Below are 23,516 nucleotides of genomic sequence, written 5' to 3'. Positions count from 1 at the left end.
TGTACGTGGTGTTTCTTTGACTCTGACTGCCTGCTGTGAGACCAGATTGCAGGCGGCGTAACACCTCTCCACCTCCAGAATTATGATCAGCCAGCCTGGCAGGGGTGTGAATGCTGAAACAGACCCAAGTAGCAGGTCAAATGTTGATAGAGCTAATGATCTGGAGAAATGGGACAGACAGGCTATAAACTCAGTAACGCCTGTGTTTCTGTGCCAGTATTTTCAGTATCACCAAAGTGGTGACCTTTTTTTTTTTCTTTCAATTTCTTTATTGGGGAATTTATGTTTTACATTCAACAGTAAATACAATAGTTTGTACATGCATAACATTTCCCAGTTTTCCATATAACAATACAACCCCCACTAGGTCCTCTATCCTTCTTGGATCTGTATTCTCCCTGCCCACCCACCCCAGAGTCTTTTACTTTGGTGCAATACACCAACTCCATTTCAGGTTCTTCTTGTGTTTTCTTTTCTGATCTTGTTTTTCAACTTCTGCCTGTGAATGAGATCATCCCATATTCATCCTTCTGTTTCTGACTTATTTCACTTAACATGATTTTTTCAAGGTCCATCCAAGATCAGCTGAAAACAGTGATATCACCATTTTTAATAGCTGAGTAGTATTCCGTTGTGTATATACACCACAACTTGCTCAGCCACTCATCTGTTGTTGGACACCTGGGTTGCTTCCAGGTTTTGGCTATTACAAATTGTGCTGCCAAGAACATATGTGTACACAGATCTTTTTGGATGGATGTGTTGGGTTCCTTAGGATCTGTCCCCAGGAGAGGAATTGCAGGATCATAGGGTAGGTCCATTTCTAGCCTTCTGAGAGTTCTCCAGACTGTTCTCTACAGGGGTTGGACCAATTGACATTCCCACCAGCAATGCAGGAGGGTTCCTTTGACCCCACAGCCTCTCCAGCATTTGCTGCTGTTACCTTTTCTGATGTCTGACATTCTCAAAGGAGTGAAGTAGTATCTCATTGTTGTCTTTATTTGCAGTTCTCTGACAGTCAAGAGACTGGGAGCATTTTTTCATGTGTTTCTCAGCGTTTTGGATCTCTTCTGTGGTGAATATTCTGTCTTAAGTCCTCCCCCAATTTTTGGATGGGGTTATTTGTTGTCTTGTTGTTGAGATAGTGGTGACTTTCTGACTGGAGCATCCTTTGGGTTGTGTGCCAATGGAGTTGTGGAAAGGAAGTCTTTCCATACAAGAGCTGTCACCCATATGATCAGACGCACATTGGCACTGGTCCCTGATGTCCCAGTTTCTAGCCCTGTATGGACAATTTATAGCCATATCCCAGAATCCCCAGAAATTTTATGTGGTTGAAGCCTTTGCTGTACGTTCACTGTCTTACCATTGGAGATTTTTTTTTTTTTTTTTTTTTTTTTTTTTTTTGCCTCTAGAGTTATCACACCACGAATCCACTGTTCCTGGAGGCTGTTTTTTTTTTTTTTTTTTCCCTTTTGTTGCCCTTGTTCTTTTTGTTGTGGTGGTCTTATTATTATTGGTGCTGTTGTTGGATATAGTACAGAGAAATTGAGAGAGATGGGAAGAGAAAAATAGACACCTGCAGACCCACTTCACCACTTGAAGTGGAGCCGGGGGCTCAAACCAGGATTTTTTTTTTTAAACCAGAGCACTGCTCAGCTCTAGCTTATGGTGGTGTGGGGAATTGAACCTGGGACTTGAGAGCCTCAGGCACGAAAGTCTCTTTGCATAACCATTATGCTATACCCCCACCCTCAAACCAGGATCCTTACACCGGTCCTTGCACTTTGTGCCATGTGCTATTTATTTTCCCTTATGTTGCCCTTGCTTTTGATTGTTGAAGTTATTACTATTGATGTCATCATTGTTAGGACAGAGAGAAATAGGGGAGGGGAAGAGAAAGACACCTGTAGACCTGCCTTCACCGCCTGTGAAGGGACACCCCTGCAGGTGGGGAGCCCTGGGATCCTTACGCCGGTCCTTGTACTTCACGCCACATGCACTTAACCTGCTGCACTACCACCCGACTCCCCATCAGGGATTCTGTATCAGAGCTTTGGTCACTTGAGGTTCAGAGCTTGACATTTAAAAGACACATAGTGGTTGTCCACTTCAGGTCAGTTTATATTAAAGTACAGTTGTTAGGGGGTTGGGTGGTGGCACATTCAAGGAATGCCTCTGTCATTGTCAGCATATTTAGAAACTGGATAAACTGTAAACCCTGTGTTTTGGTTTTGCCTTTAAAAAACACTAGGATTTGTCTCCCCCCCCCCCCATGTTTTAATGCATTCCTTAGTTTTTTGATCCTGACCATGGGACTCCCATGTGTTCTTCAAGGAAAGCCTATTTCTTTACGCAGTTTCTGAATATTTGAGAAGTTCCTGTATTAGTTAATACTAATACTTAAAACCAGATTTTTGAAAAGCCCAAAAAGCTTTTGTTTGAGCTCTGGACTCCCTAATCTGAAGGTCTGATCTCAGTGACTGTGTTTTCAGTATGAGACCTGGGCACTCAGCAGGCAGCATGAATGTATTTGTCCTTGTGTAGTTTGATTTCTACACAAGGTAGAAAACGATGTGTCCTTGTGCTTAGTGAAGAGCTTCTCACCCTTAGCTTCCCAGCCAGCACCCCCACACCACATCTAGGCCACCCTGTAGGTCTTCCTCAGGGTAACACAGTAACATATAAAGTGTATCCTGTTTTGGAAAAGGTGTGAGTAACTTTGCAGTGAGGAGATTTCACTTTCTAGGAGATCCTGTGTCCCGATGATACTTGAGAGAGAGGCCACCCTATAACCACCCTAAATAGGGTACATATTAAGGTTTCTTTTCAAACAAATGGGGAAAAAAGTCTTCATCTCTTGATCCAGGAGGCTGCACACTTTCTAGGAGGAGATCCTGTGTCCTGTGGCTTCAACTGTACGTCTGAGCTCACATTCCATAGAGACAGGAACATTCCAGGCTGCACTCATTTCAGGACCAGTCTTCCTCAAATAGCAGAATAGGCTGACCCAGCCTTACTTTGGAAAGTGGGACAATTTCTTTTTTTTTATACTTATTTAATTTGTTTCCTTTTGTTGCCCTTGTTTTATTGTTGTGGTGGTTATTGTTGTCGTTGTTGAATAGGACAGAGAGAAATGGAGAGAGCAGGGGGAAGACAGAGGGAGAGAAAGACACCTACAGACCTGCTTCACCGCTTGTGAAGTGACTCCCCTGCAGGTGGGGAGCCAGGGCTTGAACCGGGATCCTTAGATCAGTCCTTGTGCTTTGCGCCACCTGCGCTTAACCCGCTGCACTACAGCCTGACTCCCATGGGACAATTTCTATTGTTATTCTGCATTGAGGGCAAGGTTCTGTAGAGGCGTGCAGGAGGGTCTATGATGTTGTTCCTTATGAAAATGACCAGTGATGGTGGAGAGAGGGATCTGTTAAAGGTCTAAGCCCATCATACCTGTGTGGGAATTCCAGGATTCCTTGACTAGGGCCCCGGATGACGGGGTGGCCTGGTAGTGACCAAAATCATTAGTGTGTGTTGGTCTCTTGCCCTTACCCAACTTTTGTAGTCCTTTATCTGACAAGGTTAGCCTTAGAGTGATTGAGGAAACTGAAATAGAAAGTAGGTGAGGAGGGTATCTAGGTCTAAATAGAGAATATTTGACTTTAAGTACTTTATAGTATCCTTTTTAGGTCTTTCTACTTGTTGGCTGTACTTACTGAGTCACTGTAGACTATCGTGCACTTTTTTTTTCTTTATTGGGGGATTAATGATTTACAGTCAATAGCAAAATACTATAGTTTGTACATGTATAACATTTCCACATAACAGTACAACCCTCCCCCCTCAACTAGGTCCTCCTCTGCCGTCATGTTCCAGGGCCTGAATCCTCTCCCCCATCCCTGCCCCAGAGCCTTCTACTTTGGTGCTGTGCACTTTTACATTGTTCTATATTTTCCCATAGCTTTCTCCTAGCATGTGCCCTATCTCATGGGCCCTGTTCTATATCTAGGTTTTGTAACTTTGTTAGGAGGTGCACCATCTGAAATGGAACTTAGGAATCCTGTGAGCTAGGAAAGGTCTCACCAGAGTATTGGAGCTGGAGGGTTGACATCTCAGGCCTGGCGAGGTCTCTGGACACAGTCCGAAGTGGAATATGTTGAGGGTGCACTGGTTGCACTGATTTGGTTGAGATCAGCATATGCAGCGTCAAATGGTATGGATCAAGAGAAGCATGAAGGGGGAGTCGGGTGGTGGTGCACCTGGTTGAGGGCACATTACAATGTGCAAGGATCCAGGTTCAAGCCTCCGGTCCCCAACTGCAGGGGGAAAGCTTCACAAGTGGTGAAGCTCTGTATCTCTCCCTCACTGTCAATCCCTTTCCTCTCAATTTCTGGCTGTCTCTATCCAATAAACAAATAAGACAATAAAAAAATTGTAGAAAAAGAAGCATGAAGGAAAACGAGCAAAGCCCCAGAGGTTCCATATAAGACCTTACCATGATTTATGTCATTTAGTGCTATTTACAAATAACTAACTATATCTTATATACTGACTGACAAAAGCTGCTTCTGCTCTCCCTGGTCTAAGGTTGTAGGTGACTTAATATTTCAAAAGAAAAAGTTATTAATGGGGCCAGGTGGTGGCATACCTGATTGAGTGCACATGTTACAGTGCACAAGGATCCAGATTCAAGCCCCTAGTCCCCACTTGCAGGGGGGAATCTTTATGAGTGGTAAAGTAGGGCTGCAGGCATCTCTGTCTCTCTCCATCTCTATCTCCTCCTCCCATCTCAATTTCTCTCTATCCAATAATAAAATATAAATATATTTTTTCTTTTAAAACATTTATTTACATATTCCCTTTTGTTGCCCTTGTTGTTTTCTTGTTGTAGTTATGATAGTTGTTGTTGTTGGATACGACAGAGAGAAATGGAGAGAGGACGGGAAGACAGGGGGAGAGAAAGATAGACACCTGCAGACCTGCTTCACCGCCTGTGAATCGACTCCCCTGCAGGTGGGGAGCCAGGGGCTCGAACCGGGATCCTTACGCAGGTCCTTGCGCTTCATGTCACGTGCACTTAGCCCACTGCACTACCACCCGACTCCCAATAAAAGTGTTTTTTAAAAGTTACTATTAGAAATGCATTAACAACTTAAGCCCGTGTTGAAATTCAATCAGTTTACTGATTTGAAACCTTAAGTGCTTAAATTAAAGGAATATATACTCAGAACTGAAGTCTATGCATTAAAAAGCTTGAGGCATTCGATCTATTTTTCTCCTCGTATTGATTAAATAATGATTTATAAAACTATAAGTTAAGGCCCTTTTAGTCAATAGCACACCACCTCATCATCTGGGACCCATAGGGAATCCTTGGACTCCCACACAAATATAATGGGTCTAGACCTCTAATGGATCCCTCTCTACACCACCACTGGTCACTTAAATCAGGAACATCACCATAAGCCCTCTTGTGGGTCTTCCCAGGACCTTGGCCTCACTATAAAGCAGCGATGGTGGGGAGATTGGGTATCCTGCCCTGCCACTTGAGGAAGACTGGTTCTGAAATGAGTGCAGCCTGCAGTGTTCCCAGATTTGACCATGAGATGTGAGCTCAGACCAATAGGGACTCAGAGGTTACACAGGCTCTGGTGCTAAATTTATATACATATATATGCATGCCCTGGGTCAGGGGGATAGAGGTAAATAGTTAATTGTATCCACAGATTTTTGTTGTATGTTTTACATTGGGTTCTAGTTCTCCCCCACCAAGAGAATTAGATCAGTCCAGTTAATTTTGCGGGCCTGCTTGGCCCCGCCCCTAGGGACCCAGCCAGAGTTTCAGAGTTCGAGAGTTGGAGAGGGTTCCTGAGTTGGAGAGTAAGAGAGAGTGCTTGCGCCGCCGCAAAGAGACAGCAGAGTTCTGTTTGGTGATTAGTCTGTCTTAGTTTATGAATCGTTGTTCCTGAATAAAGAAATACAGCTTCCCTGCCCAGCCGTTGTCTCCGCGTCTCTGTTACCCGCCCGTGAAGCTAGCCCGGCCAGCTAGAGCCACCGAAATTTTAACAACAGATTTTTTTTTTCTTTTTCAAAAATGGGAGCTACTCACTGCTCTAATCCAACTTTCTAGCCTATTATCTCTACTCTGACACCATTTTTTCAGACAATATTTTTATCCAACTTCAGGCTAGCTATCAAACTCAAGCAAAACTATCATAATCGTGTGCCCTCAGGAACATGACTAAGATGGACTTTCTAGCTTTCTTCCACCCTAAAATCCCTATTCTCATCTGCTCTATTCCTACTTTTTGGTTCCTGTTCATTAACCATTTTGTCTCAATTTATGTCATGCCACCTTCCAGACACCAAGTTACAGATGCTACTATGATTCCATCCTGACTTCTCTGGGCACATGACCTCACCAGTGTGTCCTGGAATCTTGCCTCTCCAGAGCTCTGGCCCACTGGGTTATAGAAACAGGTTGGGGGTATGGATCGACCTACCAGTGCCCATGTGCAGTGGAGAAGCAATTACAGAAGCCAGAGCTCCTAACTTCTGTACCACAAAAACAACCCTGATCCATACTCCCAGTGGGGGAGAAGTGATAGGAATAAAATAAGAGGGCTTTGAACTCCAACTTCATCAGCATTCAGAGAGAGAGGAAGAAAAAAAAGAGGGGCATATGGAGGTGGTAGTGTTGTCATGAGTGGCTTGGAGGGGAAGAGAAGACTGGATCAGGAAGAAAAATGGGGCAATTATGTATAAATGTAGACAGATAGTTGTAGAGATGATGGCTGGCCCATGTGGTGGCTTGCAGTTGAGAGACTCAGGATTCAGAACCCTGGTGGTGGGAATGGAGTGGATTTATGCCCCTGTTGACATGTAATTTTGTAAATCAATATTAAATCCCCAATAAAATTAAAAAAGTAAAACTATAAGTTAATAGGAATATATATTATCATCATTCCTACCACCAAAGGTCTGTGTCCCTATTCCCACCCCCCCTATAGTAGAGCTGAAAATCTACCCTCCACTCCCCCCAGAGTTTTTTTTTTTTTACTTTGGTGCAATACTCTAAACTCAGTCAAATTCTGCTTTGTGTTTCCCTTTCTGTTCTTTCTTAGCTTTTTTAAAAAAAATTTTATTTATAAAAAGGAAACACTGACAAAAACCATAGGATAAGAGGGGTACAGCTCCACACCTTTCTCAGCTTCTGTTTATGAGTGAGATCATCCCATACACATCTTTCTCTTTGCGGCTTATCTCACTTAACATATTTCCTTTTAGCTCCATCCAAGATGGGTTGGAGAAGGTGGGTTCATTATTCTTCATAGTTGAGTAGTATTCCATTGTGTATATAGACCACAACTTTCTCAGCCATTCTGCTGTTGTTGGGCACCTAGCTTGTTTCCAGGTTTCCATTTTAGATATTCATTCTGGAACTCCAAGGCACCAAAGCCCAATCCATGTTCACAAGCCAGTTAGTTGTCTTATTTCTGGGGACACTGGATAGTTTGAGGTCTTGGTGACTGAAGGTTGTCCTCAATAGCCCCTGTTTGCATTGACTTTGGAGTTTTTTTCTTGTAAGACCAAATCCCTTTCATTGCTTTGGTCTCATTTATCTTAGTGGTAAAAGATGTTATTTGAATCAGAGGGGCCTGAAATGTACTGAAACAGACTTGGAATAAATGGACAGACAGCTATTTTCCTTTCTGGATCAAAACCTACCAGTTTATATCCTAGAGCTTCAGCCTCAGAAGATGTCTTGCAACTTGGCCCTGGGCTGAATGAATGTAGATTGGGGCTCAGGACTGGCTCACACATCAGTAGTCACAGCTCCTCAGGACAAACCAACCAGCCCTGAAAAGATGCCCACTGGGTTTTTGAACACCCCCAGTGCTGACTCCCACCCCTACCCCCCCACTCCAGAGGTTTGTGGCTGATTGAGGCAGGCGGGTGGGTGGGCCTGGCCCGGTTCTTTCAGGGAAAATGCTGGCGTTCTACATCGCGGTGAGAGGACTAAGAAACAGGCCCCAGACACGACCCTGTGTGCCCTGATGCCTGTGAGCCATGGTGGTTTGGAAAATAATGGGGGAGACGGTAAAGTGGCAACTGTGAGTCTGATGTTCATGTGGTTCCTATTTGACTTGGAACAAGCGAGAACCAAACCCTCTCATTTCACTGCAGTCAAAGTGATCCACTGACTAAGCTGGCCTACTTCTCAGGAGCAGCAGAGAGAGCGGTCATGTCCTGTTCAGCCTGAGCTCTCACGGCTAGGGCCTGATCGAGTGGCTCCAGAGATCCCTGCCCTGCCTGCCCTCTGGCCTGAGTAAGTCTTCATGACACAGTGTGCACTAAAAGCCATCCACTGTGCTTTTTTCACTTTAAGGCCCTTGGGAATGTGGCCCCTTTGATACTGTGCTTGCTCTCAAGTGTGTGACTGGGAAAGAAGCAGGGAAGGTTTGAGACCAGAAGGCTTCAGTCCCATTTCTTCATATTGGCTTTCTGGAATGCCCAGATCAGCTCTGAGACTCTCTACATCTGATTTTTCTGGCTAGCCTTGGTTGACAAATGGCTTCAAACTTATATTATTCAAACTTATATTATTAAGGTGAGTGGGTGAGGGACCCCTGGGAAGAGAGCTTTCAGTACTGTTTGCATGGCTTATCTGGACAAAAACCAGAGAAAAATAGTGGAGCACACATTTCAGCAACTTGGAGCCAGTGGTTTTTAAGGTGCTACCAACTGCAGAAGCACGCAGCCAGAACTTCATCAGTGTGACCACAAAGACTGGCTGGATGACACGGGTAGGGAGCTGACAGGGTGCGGTGGTTCCTTAGACACTGCCAGCAGGGACTGGAAGTCTGATCTGGGCTCTGCTTGCTGCTGGCTCCAAGGGTTCATTCTGCCAGTCAGACGTTAGTGATTTTTTTCCCCTTCACTGGGTCCTGCTCCAGGCTGACTTCTTCAGACAGAAAATGAGAGACAGGGTTGGGGCAATAGCTTAAAGGTTATGCGAAAGATTTCCATGTCCAAGGCTCTGAGGTCTCAGGTTCGATCTCCAGCACCACCATAAACCAGAGTTAAGCAGTGCTCTGGTCGTCTCCCTCCCCCCCTCCCTCTCTCATCTTTGTGTCTATCATTAAAAATAAAAAATAAAATGAGAGACAGAGGTAGAGAGGGAAAAAAACACCACAGCACAGAACCTTCCCCCATTGTGGCAGAGACCAGGCTCAAATTATTAGGGGTTTTTATACAGTTAAAGCAAAAGGAAATTTGAGAAGGGGATCATTTCCCTTTTAGTTAAGAGTTCTGAGACCATTTGCAGCAAAAAACAATAGCACCCCTGTCAATCTGAGCCTACTGACTGTGGGGTCAGGATCACTGATACATTGTTAATTGTGACTATCAGGAAAGGGCTGTTTGAGGACCTGGGACATGATAGCTGCTGACTGCCTGTGCACCTGCACGTGTGGGCTCACAGTGTTACCTGTGGCTGCCTGTGGTTGAGTGGACAATCTTAGCAGATTGTCATTCACTGCATGTCAGTACATGTACCCATCACCTTCCGGGCATGACTGTTATACCCGCTTTCCATTCTGACACGTGTCTTTGTGTGTCCCGTCTTGCCTGCTCCCTCATCTTTTCTAGTAATCCACAAGTCTCTTCTGCTCCCAGGGACTGTCTGATTGGTTTCTTGGCATCTGTGTCTACTGCAACTACCATGTATGTTGCAGAACCTGATTCTACAAGCATTTACGTCCCAAATCCCAGCAGATTTAGTTTGCAGACATGCCAGAGACCTGCTCCTTGCTTTGGGGTTGGGCCACCTCCTTAGTGGTGTCCTATCAATTGAGATGAAGCTTCCAGCAGAGTCTTCCATATGCAAGAAGCTTTGGAAACTGGAGAAGTCCTGGAGAATTCTTAGAAAGTTTAATATCGGGAGTCAGGCAGTAGCACAGCGGGTTAAGTGCACATTGTGCGAAGCGCAAGGACTGGTGTAAGAATCCCGGTTCGAGCCCCGGCTCCCCACCTGCAGGGGAGTCACTTCACAGGTGGTGAAGCAGGTCTGCAGATGTCTGTCTTTCTCTCCTCCTCTCTGTCTTCTCCTCCTCTCTCCATTTCTCTGTCCTATCTAACAATGACAACATCAATAAAGGCAACAATAATAACTACAACAACAATAAAAAACAAGGGCAACACAAGGGAAAATAAATAAATAAATATTAAAACATTAAAAAAAAAAGAAAGTGTAATATCTTGGTGATCCAAGAGGTGGTGTAGTGGATAAATCATTGGACTCTCAAGCATGAGGTCCCGAGTTCAGTCCCTGGCAGCACATGTACCTGAGTGATGTCTAGTGTGCGCACGCTCTCTCTCTCCTGTCTTTCTCACTAATAAGTAAAATCTTTAAAAAAAAAACTTGAAAATAAAGTGTAATATCTTGCATTACTGCACCGTCTTAGAGGCATGAAGGATATTTTTTGTTCCTTATTCTAGTCATGCTTGAGAGAGCCCAGAGTTCAGTGAAGGGCAAAGACAGTGTTGTTCTCCTTTTATGGAGAAGGCATCTAACAAAATCCTGCCTGGGGTCACTAGTGGGGTGTTGCTAGAATTCCAGCTCCCAGCATGGGTTCACTATATTGTAACCTGGAGTGAAGAAAGGCTTCTGCAAGAACACTACTGATCTTATAAATCTGAAGAATTATGCAATGCAAAGGGCCCCATCTTTCTCCAGACTTCCATTTCTTGCTCCCACTGCTGGTTACACAGGACCCATCCTAAGGGCTTGTAGGTAGGGAATAAACAGGGCAGAGCTTTCAGGGGAAGGGATGCAATCTGCATTTAGTAATAAAGACTTTCAATCATGTTTGTGCTTGAGCTCAGATAGTTAAGTCTTCCCCCAGACTCTGCCTTCTCTACCTGGTCCTATATAGTTTGCAGTTGGAAAAAAGGACCACAGAAGCATGCCTCCCCATCTCTCCATCTAGCCTTCTATGTGGATGACAAATCCTAGTAAAAAGTTACAATTTGGATTTTAAAAAAAAATCAAATCTTTTTTTTTTTTTGGTGTTTGAGTTTTTTAAACATATATATATATATATATATATTCCCTTTTGTTGCCCTTGTTGTTTTTCTTTATTGTAGTAGTTCTTATTGTTGTTGTTAACTGATGTCATCGTTGCTAGATAGGACAGAGAAAAATGGAGAGAGGAGGGGAAAGACAGAGAGGGGGAGAGAAAGACACCTGCAGTCCTGCTTCACCGCATGTGAAGCGACTCCCCTGCAGGTAGGGAGCTGGGGGCTCGAAACAGGATCCTTACTCTGGTCCTTGCACTTTGCGCCACGTTCACTTAACCTGCTGCGCTACCCACTGACTCCCAAAAAAATCAAATCTTAACTCTTAATGCTCCCTAACTCCACACCCTTAATCTTTGAAAAGTGGATGCCCCTGGCCACTGGGACCTGACCCTGATGCTGATTCACCAGGTGGGGAACTTTAGGCTGGGGGAAATGTATAGTGTTGAGTGTTTTGATTTGTTGTTGTTGAGGATCTTTGGCACGTGCAACTTCACTTCTCCCTGCCAACTTTTTTTTTGTTATTGTTCAGAAAGAAACAGAGACAGCACAGTGCCAGACCATCTTGTGGTGCTGGAACTCAAAGCTTGGCTGCGTACCACATACATGACAAGTCCTGTGCCCTACCCAGTGAGCTATATTTTGCCTCTGGTGTTGGATATGAAGAGTTGGGATCAGATTTACAAGCAGTCTTGTGGTCTGGGAGGTGGTGCAGTGGATAAAGCATTGGACTCTCAACCATGAGGTCCTGAGTTCAATCCCTGGCAGCACATGCATCAGAGTGATATATCTCTCTTCCTATCTTTCTCACTAATGAATAATAATAATAATAATAATAATAATAATAATACAGCAGTATCACTTACCTTGGTTATTATGCTGGATGATCCAGTGGTCAGGATTTCTGATAGGTAGAACCTGCAGGAATTTAGACAGAAAAAAAGAAGTCTGGATGAACCCTAGGCTGCAAAGCCTGACACTTGAGCAATCCTGTACCTGCTGAGAATACACTCTATAGCTGTGCAGCTGACTTAGCTGTCTTTGCTTGGGTTTTACTAGCCCTGCTCTATGTGGAGCTTAGTCCTTCTTTTTTTAAAAAATATATTTTATTTATTTTCCCTTTTGTTGCCCCTTTTTAAAACAAAACAAAAAAAGACTGATATTTTATCCACTGTGCCACTTCCTGCACCTCCCATTTTATTTCTTGAGTCCTTTCTTCTATGACTTGTGTGTTCCATTCTCTCTCAAGGGCTGTTTCTGTCTCTGATCCTTCAGCCAAAAAGCACTCCTGCTTTTGCCCTCTTGGCTCCAGTCTGGTTGCCAGGCAGCAAAAGAAGCTTTGGCTCATCCTGAGAAGAGGGGACTGGGAGCTAAAGGGTCACTGAACTGTGTCTCAAGCCCTCCCTCTACATGTTCTCTAGAGAGTCTTTGGGGCAGTTGATGTGTAGAGAAACCCAGACTGGCCATTTGTCAGAACTATCTTTTACTATGGAGATGCTAATAGGAGAACTTTGCCCTTCTGGAATAGGTTGCTTCTAGAGACTGTTAGAGATATTCTGTTGAGTGTTGTTCTAGTTGTTTTACATTTTTATTAGTGCTTTAATAGTAGTTGACAAAACCATAATACCATATGAGTACAGCAGTCCAGGGGGTGGCTCAGTGATTGGGGCACTGAACTCTTAAGAATGAGATCCCAAGTTCAATTCTCAGTATCATGTGTGCCAGAGTGATACACTGGTTCTGTCCTTCTCTCTCTCTCATACAAATAAATAGATAAATATTAAAAAATAATACGAGTCTTCGGGAATTGGGCGGTAGTGCAGAGGGTTAAGCGCATGTGGCGCAAAGCACAAGGACCGGGTCTTAAGGATCCCGGTTCCAGCGCCCGGCTCCCCACCTGCAGGGGAGTCGCTTCATAGGCGGTGAAGCAGGTCTGCAAGTGTCTTATCTTTCTCTCCCCCTCTCTGTATTCCCCATCTTTCTCCATTTCTCTCTGTCCTATTCAACAATGATGACATCAATAACAATAATAACTGTAACAATAAAACAACAAGGCCAACAAAAAGGAATAAATATTTTTAAAAAATATTAAAAGAGTCTTGGGCCTAATATGGGTCTAATAAATGAGAATGAAGTAACTACAGTTTCTGTATAGGATATATACAAGTTGTAGTCCCACACTGTGCCCAACAAAGTTCTGTTTCCTTTTCCTTCAAATAATGACCATAGTTCTCATAAAGTTTCAGAGGCAGTTTGGTTATTACTCCCCCCCCCCCAAATTTATGTGTTTCAATGCTCTATTCCACATATGAGTACAACCATCTGGTAGATAGTTGTCTTTCACCTCCTTACTTCACTAACCATAATCACCCCTAGTTCTATCCATTTTGTCCCACAGGATACGATGTTATATATTTTAATTGCAGAGTAGTATTGCATTCAACATATATCTCATAACTTCTTTATCTGGCTGTCTGTTAACGGGCAGAGAGAAAGATTGACACCTGAAGCCCTACTTTACTTTTTTTGTTTGTTTTAAATTTAATCTTTTAATGAGAAATAGACATACAGAGAGAAAGACTGCTCAGCTCAGGCTTATGGTGGCACTGGGATTGAACCTGGGACTTTGGAGCCTCAGGTATGAGAGTCTTCCCTAGCCCCCTACTTCTGCAGGTGGAGAAAGGGGAATTGAACTTGGGTAATGTGTATGTTCAACTGGGTGCATCACTACTGAGTTCCTTTTCTTTCTCTCTTTCTTTCTTTCTTTCTTTCTTTCTTTCTTTCTTTCTTTCTTTCTTTTTTTCTTTCTTATTTTTACCAGAGCACTGTTCAGCTCTGACTTATGGTGGTGCAGGGGGATTGAACCTGGGACTTCGGTGCCTCAGGCATGAGAGTCTCTTTGCATAACCATTATGCTATCTATCCCTGCCCCCTTAATTTCTTCACTCAGGTCATCCAGCCAGCTAGAAAAAGCTGCATTCTTGCCTTAAAGGACACAAACTCTCTCTCCCCCCTTTTTATTGTGTTTCCAACCAGAAACATTCTAGGTGTTCTCTCATGTTGTAGGGGTAGAAGTGGGGCACACATACTAGAAAGATCCTACCAGCTTGTGATCACTGTGGGGAGAATAAGGGAGGCCACAGATGCTTAGGGCACAAAGGAGGACTTGGGGAATGTCCAGTTTGATAGTGGTAGCACAATCACACATCCAGGTCAACATGTAGAGCTTTGAGGGGATGGTGGAGGTGCTGAGCTCCCTCCCTGTCACTCTATCCATCCTTAAGGGTGACCAGTGCCTGGTATCAATGATATACCAGCATCTCACTTTTGACACTTGACACTGGTGGCAAAAATTCCATTTTTTAAAATTGTAAATGGATGTTTCTTTCTTTTATTTACTATTGAATAGAGACAGAGAGAAATTGAGAGGGGAAAGGAGATAGAGAGGGAGAGACAGAGACATCTGCAACACTGCTTCACCACGTGTGAGGCTTTCCCCCTGCAGGTAGGAACCTGGGGCCTTGTGCACTGTAATGTGTGTGCTTAACCAGATGTGCCACTGTCTCACCCTGTGGCAAAAATTCTGTATGGTGAGACCATCCCAAATAGTGTAGGGTGTTCAGCATCATCCTGCTCTTTAGCATCTGGATTCTAGTAGCACTCTTTCCAGTTGTGACAACCAGCATGTCTCCAAACATTATCAAAAATCACCTTGATAGAGAATCACTGCCCTAGACAACTTCAGTGGCTTTTGAACATCATGTGAAATGGCATAATCCCCCCCTTTGTTGCCCTTGTTGTTTATCATCATTGTTGTTATTGTTGTTGTTATTGCTGTCATTGTAGTTTGATAGGTCAGAGAGAAATTGAGAGAGGAGGGGAAGATAGAGAAGGGAGAGAAAGATAGATACCTGCAGACATGCTTCACCGCCTGTAAAGTGAACATCCTGCAGGTAGGGAGCTGGAGGCTCGAACCAGGATCCTTATGAGGGTCCTTGTGCTTTGTGCCATGTGTGCTTAACCCGCTGTGCCACTGCCCAACTCCCTGGCATATGGCTTGTATTCTGCCTTTTGTTTACATTATTTCTCTGAAATTCAACCATATTGCGGTTGGTCTGTAGTGTGGCTTTCTTTATCTCTCTCTTTCTTCTTTGATTCTTCCTTTCTTTTTGAATTTGCATTATGTGAACAGAGCACAGTGCATGTATATATTCTGTTGAGGTTGGACAATCTGGTTTCTGGTCAAGGTTGCTGTGAATATAACTTGGGAATTCTGGCACTTGTATTCTGGTACAAATGTGAGCTTGTTTCTAGGACACACACTCAAGACTGGGGTTTCAGGTTCCACTTCAAAGCCTATGTTTAGGGTTGGTCGACACATGCAGTTTTTCAGAGTAGTGGCACCAGTTTCCACCCCCACCCCATGAACCCCAAAGCATGCATGCCAGTTGCAGGATTTTGGTCAATGTTTTAAATGTGTTACAAGGTCAGTGTAGTGGAGTGGATATGTTCAAAATCACTTTGTGGTGAAACTCGCAATAGGGTGTTGACATTTACAATGGGGGGGGCTTAAGCTTACAGAAAAATAACCAACGTACTCCAGGTTTTCTAAAGTGTATCTACTAATAAATTATTCTCAGAAAGATAAATGTTTGTAGTTCAGAATCATCTAAAACTCTTTTCTTCCTGATGATCATTCATTGAACACTTATCAAATGCTGGAATACACAGGTAACAATGAGTGTTTGCACAGTATCTTCCGAATCTGCACCCAAATTTTGGTATGGGTAGGTCTAGTTAATGGTTATTTGCAAAGTCCTCAAAGTTATATCTTCCATGGCATACTTGCCACATTGTTTAGTTTGCTGCTCTCAGTTTCTGCAGCCTCTAGACCTGGAGTGAAGTTGGTGCCCCTTTTCTGGTTGTAGTTTGCATGAGTGACAGGCACAGTCCTCCGGCAGGGCACCGCTCCACTCCACTGACCCCTGGGAGAGCTACCCAGTGTGGAACTTTATGCTAGGGGCCCAAGTCAGATGAATTACACTACTCCACCTATCATCTGGTCCACATATTTGCCGCCTTGAAAGCTAATTCCCTAAAGCATCACCTGTGCTGGCAGGCTATCCCTCCCTCCTCACCCCAGTCTTGTATGTCATGTTTTATAAGCCAGAGCTGAGCAGTGCTCTGTTAAAAAGAACGAAGAGGAGGAGGAGGAGGAGGAGGAGGAGGAGGAGGGGGAGGGGGAGGGGGAGGGGAGGGGGAGGAGGAGGAGGAGGAGGAGGAGGAGAAGAAGAGGAGGAGGAGGAGGAGAAGGAGAAGGAGAAGGAGGAGAAGGAGAAGAAGAAGGAGAAGGAGAAGGAGAAGGAGAAGGAGAAGGAGAAGGAGAAGGAGAAGGAGAAGGAGAAGGAGAAGAAGAAGAAGAAGAAGAAGAAGAAGAAGAAGAAGAAGAAGAAAAGAAAAAGTTGTCTTCATACCTGAGTGGCCAGTGAAGGTCTTGCACGCCTCTATTAGAAGTCCAGGAGTCCCAGGTGGTCCAAGGCCCTGCATTCATTGCAATTCAAGTTCCCGTAGCTGGGAAGCACAGCTGCCAAGTCTATACCCTTTTGAATTCAAGTACTGGTTAGAGAATTAGCATGAGATTCGGTTGCAGGCACACAAAACACAAGAGTATAATTCCATGTTTAAAATACAGGGGAGCACGAGTCTCCTGGGCGTCGGATACCATTCCAAGGGAATGAGTTCAGCATAAACCAACCCTAAAGCTAAGGATTAAATTCTCCTTTAAATACGTATGGGTTTCCAACTTCTAGGGGGAAAATATGCCTGGGAAATATGTCTTTGGGGTTTCATCAAACACTTGGAAAACAATCTGAAAACATTTTTCCCAAACCCTGGCTGTTTCCAGCCTGAATCCTGATGGCTGCTTAATAACCATGTCTATAGGGGCGTCCCTCATCGGTTCTTATTACTGGAAATGACTGAGTTCTCTGTGCTTTGACTGTTGCAAGCAGGGCTGGGGAAAACAGCTCTGATAAGTAACATAAAAAAGACATAAAAACGGAGCCATCCAGAGTCTGGGTGAAAAAGCAACAGTGTAGGGGCGGCTGAAGGGTTCAGGCTCAATCAGGGCTCGCCAGCAGTTGCAGACATGCGCACAAACCTTCACCTGGGAGAAGAAACCCACCAGTTCACCAAGGACCGCCTACTATTGAAGTTCGACCAATCATTCGCTCAATAAACTTTTCCCCAATCAAAACTGCGCTAGCTGAAGTTTCATTTGCATAGACTCGCTTTTTGTGCCAGAACCTCCTCTCACCAGGGACAGCTCAGGGGTAAAGTCCTGTGCTCTTTGGGCTTGTGGTCTCAGCGTCCCAGTCAACGTTTTCCCGCGTATTTCCTTTGCTATTAGTCAGCCAGGCTTGTTTCTCCATGTATAGTCCTTTGTTAAATTTTTAAAAATATTTATTTATTTATTTTCCCTTTTGTTGCCCTTTTTTTTATTGTTGTACTTATTATTGTTGTTGTTACTGATGTCGTCATTGCTAGATAGGACGGAGAGAAATGGAGAGAGGAGGGGAAAACAGAGAGGAGGAGAGAAAGAGAGGCCTGCAGACCTGCTTCACCGCCTATGAAGCGACTCCCCTGCAGGTGGGGAGCCGGGGGATCGAACCAGGATCCTTGAGCTTTGCACCATGTGCCCTCAACCCGCTGCACTACCGCAAGACTCCCAGTATAGTCCTTTTTATTTATCCCCTCGCCTCCCCAAAAGCTACCTCAGGTTCACTGTCACTCATCATCCAAGTCACATCTTGGGTCAATTCATCAAATGATTGTTGAACATAATCAGTGCCATGCTTAGTTATTGCTGCAGAGAGATTAAAAAAAAATGAAAGGAAGAGTTGAGAAAATAGCTCATGGGATGAAGTGCATGCCTTGGCGCCATAGGAGGAAGCTCCAGTGCTGAAGGCTCTCTCTCTTTTTAATTATTTATTTATTGAGTAGAGATAGCCAGAAATCGAGAAGGAAGGGGGAGATAGAGAGGGAGAGAGGAGAGACACCTGCAGCCCTGCTTCACCACTCTCAAAGCTTTCCCCCTGCAAGTAGGAACTGGGGGCTTGAACCCAGGTCCTTGCATATTGTAATATGTGCGCTCAACCAGGTGCACCACCACCCAGTCCCCTCCCCCTCGTTAATTGCCACCAGGGTTATTGCTGGGACTCGATGCCTGTACAATGAATCCACCTCTCTTGATAGCCACTTTTTTTCCTTTTTTTTTTTTTTTTTTAAGGTACAGAGAGAAATAGAGAAATGGGAGATACTCAGAAAACAGTAAAGAATGGTTTTGTTAATTAATCCTTTCTTAAATAAAAAAAAAAAGAAAACAGTAAAGAGAAACATCTGCAGCACTACTTCACTGCTCATGAAGCTTATCCCCTGCAGGTGGGCAAGGGGGTGTTGAACCCAGATCCTGGCACATGTTACATGTCTGCTTTACCGAGTGCTCCATTGCCAGGTCCTTTCTTTTTCTCACCCTCTGAATGAAAAAAATTGGCTCTGAAAACAAAAACAAGTGAACAAAGAGGTGAGAATCTTGACAACTCATCTTGGATTCATTGTCAGGGTCAGGACCATGGTAGTGAAAAGTGATTAGAGAACATATACAAAGAAATATGCAAATCCTGCACAGCTTGGTTAGATTTATACCAAATATTTCATTTGGCAGGAACTTTTCTGTCTGCTATTTTTAATTTTTCAGTTATTGTGTATTTTGTGCACATACACACTATGGTTGATTGTAATTATGCAGGAATATGATGTATGTTGACTTTGTATCCTGACACTTTGCTAAACTCATTTTTTAAAAAAATATTTATTTTCCTTTTTGTTGCCCTTGTTTTTATTGTTGTTGTAGTTATTATTGTTGTTGTTGATGTCGTCGTTGTTGGGTAGGACACAGAGAAATGGAGAGAGGAGGGGAAGACAGAGAGGGGGAGAGAAAGCTAGGCACCTGCATACCTGCTTCACTGCCTGTGAAATGATTCCCCTGCAGATGGGGAGCCAGGGCTCGAACCAGGATCCTTGCGCCGGTCCTTGCGCTTTGCGCCACGTGCGCTTAACCCACTGCGCTACCTCTGGACTCCCAGCTAAACTCATTTCTGTAAATTCTTTATAGAATCTTTAAGATTTTCTACATAGGAGAAATGCAAATAAAGACAACAGTGAGATACCACTTCACTCCTGTGAGAATGTCATACATCAGAAAAAGTAACAAAGTAACAGCTGGAGAGGCTGTGGGGTCAAAGGAACCCTCCTGCACTGCTGGTGGGAATGTCAATTGGTCCAACCCCTGTAGAGAGCAGTCTGGAGAACTCTCAGAAGGCTAGAAATGGACCTACCCTATGATCCTGCAATTCCTCTCCTGGGGATAGATACTAAGGAACCCAACACACCCATCCAAAAAGATCTGTGTACACATATGTTCTTGGCAGCACAATTTGTAATAGCCAAAACCTGGAAGCAACCCAGGTGTCCAACAACAGATGAGTGGCTGAGCAAGTTGTGGTATATATACACAATGGAATACTACTCAGCTGTAAAAAATGGTGACTTCACTGTTTTCAGCCAATCTTGGATGGAGCTTGAAGAAATCATGTTAAGTGAAATAAGTCAGAAACAGAAGGATGAATATGGGATGATCTCATTCACAGGCAGAAGTTGAAAAACAAGATCAGAAAAGAAAACATAAGTAGAACCTGAACTGGAGTTGGTGTATTCCACCAAAGTAAAAGACTTTGGGGTGGGTAGGGGGAAGAGTACAGGTTCTGGAGAAGGATGACAGAATGACAGAGGACCTAGTGGGGGTTGTATTGATATGTGGAAAACTGATAAATGTTATGCACGTACAAACTATTGTAGTTACTGTTGAATGTAGAACAGTCCCCAATAAAAGGGGGGAAAATCATCTCCTCTGGGATGATTTCCTGGGGGAACTCACAGGAGTTGTCTGCAACCAGGAACCAGGACTGAGAGTGAGGAGCCAGTGTCAAAAAAAAAAAATATATATATATATATTTCCTTTTACTTTCTTTTTTCTTTCTTTTTTTGTCATCTTTTTTTAATTAATTTTTTATTTAAGAAAGGATTAATGAACAAAAACATAAGGTAGGAGGGGTACAACTCCACACAATTCCCACCACCCAATCCCCATAACCCACCCCCTCCCATGATAGCTTTCCCATTCTCTATCCCTCTGGGAGCATGGACCCAGGGTCATTGTGGGTTGCAGAAGGTAGAAGGTCTGGCTTCTGTAATTGCTTCCCCGCTGAACATGGGCGTTGACTGGTCGGTCCATACTCCCAGTCTGCCTCTCTCTTTCCCTAGTAAGGTGTGTCTCTGGGGAAGCTGAGCTCCAGGACCCATTGGTGGGGTCTTCAATCCAGGGAAGCCTGGCCAGCATCCTGGTGGCATCTGGAACCTGGTGATTGAAAAGAGAGTTAACATACGAAGCCAAACAATTTGTTGAGCATCTTTTTTTTTTTTTTTTTTTTTTTTTTTACCAGAACACTGCTCAGTTCTGACTTGTGGTGGTGCTGGGGATTGAACCTCAGACCTCAGAGCCTCACGCTTGAAAGGCTTTTGCATAACCTTTATGCTGTCTCCCCAGCCCCTTTTCTTCCTTTCTTTCTTTCTTTCTTTCTCTCTCTCTCTCTCTCTCTCTCTCTCTCTCTCTCTTTCTTTCTTTCTTTCTTTCTTTCTTTCTTTCTTTTTTTGCCTCCAGGGTTATTGCTGGAGCTTGGTGCCTGCACCACGTATCCACTGTTCCTGGAGGCCTTTTTTTTTTTTCTTTTTCCTGAAATAGAGAGAGGACAGAAAGACAGAGAGGAAAGATATACACCTACAGACCTGCTTCACCACTTGTGAAGTGACCCCCTGCAAGTGGGGAGCCGGGATCCTTACACTGGTCCTTGCACTTTGCACCATGTGGGCTTAACCTGTTGTGCTACTGCCCAACCCCCCCCCAAAAAAAAAAAAAAAGATACATAGATAATGATGTATGGAGAGGGGGACATTCTTATTTCAGTCTATGTCTATGATTTTTTTAATTTGACATATGCATAACCAAGAATATGTTTATGTTTTCTCCTTCACCTTCTTCTCCAATTCCTGCTCTTCCTCCTCCTCCTCTTCCCTCTCTCATTCCTCTTCTTTCTCTCTGGTTTGTTTTTCATCTGAAGCACTGCTCAGCTCTAGGTTATGGTGGTGTGCTGAGGGCTGAACGTGGGACCCCAGAATATGCAATTTTGCATAACCACTCTGTCATCTCCCTGGCCCAAAGATCTATATTTTAAATACAGAAAATAAAAACTTCCATTTAGGACCTGGTACACAGTATAGCAAGTAAAAACACCTTCCTTGCATGGACAAGGCCCTGGGTTCAAGCCCTGGCCTATGTGGAAGCACCATGCAGAGTATCAAGGGAGCTCCACGGATAGTGAAATTCTGCTTTAGTGGGTTCCCCTTTCTTTTCTCTCTGTCTCCTCTCTTTCTCTCTCTAAGTATATTGAAGCTTGAAAGAAAGAAAGAAAACAAGAGAGAGAGTGAGAGAGAGAGAAAGAAAGGAAAGAAGGAAGGAAGGAAAGAAGAAAGGAAGGAAGGAAGGACGGAAGGAAGGAAGGAAGGAAGGAAGGAAGGAAGGAAGGAAGGAAGGAAGGGAGAAAATCGGGTTGAAGAGGTCACATGGCAGTATGATGCATCACAAGGCCCTTGGTTCATTCCTTGGTACCACACTGAAAAAAAGAAAGGAGGGTGGGGCAAATAGCATAGTGGTGAATTAAAAATACTCTCATGTGGGAGCCGGGCAGTAACACAGCGGGTTAAGTGCAGGTGGTGCAAAGCACAAGGATCAGAGTAAGGATCCCTGTTTGAGCCCCCGGCTCTCCATCTGCAGGGGAGTCGATTCTCAAGTAGTGAAGCAGGTCTGCAGGTGTCTCTCTTTCTCTCCCCCTCTCTGTCTTCCCCTCCTCTCTCCATTTCTCTTTGTCCTATCCAACAATGATGACATCAATAACAACAACAATAATAACTAAAACAATAAAACAACAAGCGCAATAAAAGGGAATAAATAAATAAATATTAAAAAAATACTCTCATGCCTGAAGCTCTGAGGTCCCAAGTTCATACCAATATATGCCAGAACTGAGCAGTGCTCTGGTAAAACAAACAAACAAAAACCCTTTTATTCAACACATTCTTGTACACTGACAAATACTCACACTTATGAAGCACTTTGAAGTCATCTGTTTATCTCCAAGCAGTCTTATGAACACATGCTTCCCACCTCCACTTAGGGGGGTTAGGGGTGGCAGGGAGTGGCAGGACAGTGAGATTCAGAGAAAGGAAGCAGCTGTTCCAAGGAAGTGTAGTGGCCAGGATTCAAACCTGAGTTTACTTTATTATTCCTTATACCCGGATTAAGTTTAAAAGAAAATTCTGAAGACACATCTTCCAAAACGGGCTGACTTGACTCTGTCAAATGACGTACTTTCAGAATACCAGCTTTTGGCTAAAGACAACTTTTTAGTAAATAGCCAGCAGATCAGCAAGTGCTCTTCCCAGAGGGCTCCTAGAGAGGCCCAGAAGTTAGTGTTCTTGCAGATGACTTTAATTGCTGGTGGGAAATGAGAGCAAAGAACAGTCACCCTGGACGTGTGTGCTTTCAGGGTGCTTTGATTTAGAATTCTGGGAAGTCTTCCTCAGGTCAGATTAATCACTGGATTGACTGCTTCATCTTTCCATTTTTAATGAAGACTACACTGCATTTGTAAAGCAGTAAGATCTGAAATGAACCCTGTGGAAATTTTGCTTTTTGCTAAATAGTAGCAGGTTGAGCTGTAATCAGAATATGTAAAAACCATCTTTGTTAAAAATCATTGCTTCTTTCTCTACCTGAACTTGAGTCAGTTGTCTAATCTAATACAAGTTTATATATCTATATACACATGTATAAATGTCTAAAAAATTCATGACTTTAAACTTCCATTGATGGAACAGGTAGGAGATAAAGATGGAATCTGAATTGTTACAAGTTTTTTTTTTTCTGGTCTCTCCCCAGCCCCCCATGTTCTTACATATTATCTCAGAAGAGCCAATGATCCTTTTATCCTGCTATAGTCTTTAAGGAACTTAAACAAACAAACAAAAAAGCAAACAAGGGGCTGCCAAAACAAAATCACTCTTGATTTCCTATTTCATTTTCTAATGGTTCATGTTTTAAAAAATATATATGTATTGTGTCTATTCTGCTTCTTGGGTAAAATTTTATCAAGAATCCAAAAAGAAACTAAAAACCAAACAAGACACACTTTAGATTTATTGACAAGATTGATAAATCACAGTGGATTTCTTTTCAAAACTGACAATGTTTAGGTTGTAAGAAAATA

The 23,516-nt window shown here is 43.5% G+C and overlaps 1 long non-coding RNA gene across 1 annotated transcript; it reads right to left on the bottom strand.

The window, feature by feature from the left end:
* Positions 1-6,061: 6,061 nt before the first annotated feature.
* On the bottom strand, positions 6,062-22,754 carry LOC132536740 (uncharacterized). The gene is made up of 4 exons (XR_009548244.1): positions 22,350-22,754; positions 16,551-16,676; positions 11,943-11,994; positions 6,062-8,962 (listed from the first exon to the last, which is right to left on the bottom strand). It is a non-coding gene; the product is annotated as an uncharacterized LOC132536740 (long non-coding RNA).
* Positions 22,755-23,516: the final 762 nt, after the last annotated feature.

Source organism: Erinaceus europaeus, chromosome 2 (assembly GCF_950295315.1).
Source record: "Erinaceus europaeus chromosome 2, mEriEur2.1, whole genome shotgun sequence".
NCBI lineage: Eukaryota > Metazoa > Chordata > Mammalia > Eulipotyphla > Erinaceidae > Erinaceus > Erinaceus europaeus.
Note: the sequence above shows the minus strand (reverse complement) of the source record. Positions and strands in the feature narration are given on the sequence as shown.